The sequence below is a fragment of the Lactuca serriola genome, chromosome 1 (assembly GCF_051521515.1).
Source record: "Lactuca serriola cultivar US96UC23 chromosome 1, Lser_US96UC23_V15, whole genome shotgun sequence".
Taxonomy (NCBI): Eukaryota; Viridiplantae; Streptophyta; class Magnoliopsida; order Asterales; family Asteraceae; genus Lactuca; species Lactuca serriola.
In genome coordinates this window covers 103,765,202-103,766,701 of record NC_136408.1, presented here as the reverse complement: position 1 = coordinate 103,766,701, position 1,500 = coordinate 103,765,202, and the positions used below count along the sequence as shown (strand labels likewise).

The 1,500-nt window shown below is 32.7% G+C and overlaps 1 long non-coding RNA gene across 1 annotated transcript; it reads left to right on the top strand.

Annotated features, from left to right (window-relative positions):
* The first annotated feature begins 499 nt into the window (after positions 1-499).
* On the top strand, positions 500-1,165 carry LOC145070337 (uncharacterized). The gene is made up of 3 exons (XR_013689903.1): positions 500-540; positions 656-744; positions 1,118-1,165. It is a non-coding gene; the product is annotated as an uncharacterized LOC145070337 (long non-coding RNA).
* Positions 1,166-1,500: the final 335 nt, after the last annotated feature.

Sequence of the window (1,500 nt, the reverse complement as noted above, 5' to 3'; positions counted from 1 at the left end):
TGTTGGCTCCAGCAATTAGCAGCCACTTCTTGATACCCCTGGAGACGTATGTACTTTTTTAACAATCAACCTAGAATAAGAGTCCACTTTTTTACTATTAATTTTTTTACTGTTTCCATATTAGGTATTCCATATTAATTTTTTTAACAATCAACCTAGAATAAGACATCACTGCCCTCTTGAGTCTCAAGAAAATGCAAAACCCTGCAGTGACACTGTTACCTTCAGGTTTACCAATCCAATCTACATGTCACATTCCCTAGTAACTGATTCACTAGGATCCATCAAAGGCTTTATCTTTATGCTGAAGAGAACCGTCCCCTTTGATTACTGATAAATTGATGGTCATTCATATTTTCTTTATCTATCCCCTCAAAATGAATTGTATCTCAATTATTGCAGTTTCAAACTAAGAAGAAGCATTCAGATTGTCTGGATGTCTTAAGCGAGACACACAACAGAGCCTCAAATCAAAAGATCCAGATTGGTGCTGATCCAGGTGATGGTTACACAAAGCACATTTTTAGAGGCTAGATGCAAGTAGTCTCTCTCTTTCTTTATCTCTTTTTTTTTTAAATAAATTTGGTTCTCATTGCTGGCTTCCGAATAGCTTTTATTAATCCTTGAAATTATACTTTTATCTTTTTTCTATCAGATGTGCATCCTCAGTTCAGTCCTTGATAAGTGCCTAAGGCTGCTTGGTTTTGAGTCGGCAGCACCTTGCGATACCTCTTGCAAACTCAGGTATGTAGCTTTATTATTCTGAATAGCTCTTGTTTTCTAGTATTAAAAGATCATGTCTTGATTTCATGCATAACAATAGAGAGATATTGTAGCATCTTTAATAGAGCTATGTAGCATTATAATCCTTCAAATGTGATGGAAACATATGAGGTGCAGCGGATAAGCAAAGAAAACTCTTAATCCTAATGATGTCAATAATATTCCAGAAACTAAAAATCTTCATTGTTTGTACGATGCATGATATATTTGCATCCCATGCTATATTATTTAGATGCTTTAACTTTCATTAATTGGTTTGAATGTTGGTGTTTAGTAATTAAAATCAATTTATTCCTCTTTTTATTAACAAATTTTATTTATTCATGATCTTCAGCTATCTTCTGCTTGTGGGCGGCTTGTAATTTCAAGTGATGGAGTCTGGGATGCTCTTTCCACTGAATCAGCTCTGGAATGCAGTCGCGGATTGGCTCCGGAATCAGCAGCAACACAAATTGTCAAAGTATGGAAACAAAAAAAATGTCAAATTTGGAATAAAATATTATGCAATGGATTCTATTTTTGTATGACATTAAATTTTATGAAATGGATTATATTTTTTGTATATGATATTTTATTTTCTATTATGATGCATTAAATGCAAATTTAATTTGAAAATTAGTAAATCTATAAAAAAAAATATTTTTTTAAACATTTAAAATTATGATACGCAAAAATGTGTGTCATCTTCATTTATGACATGACCTTTCTTGACAGGGG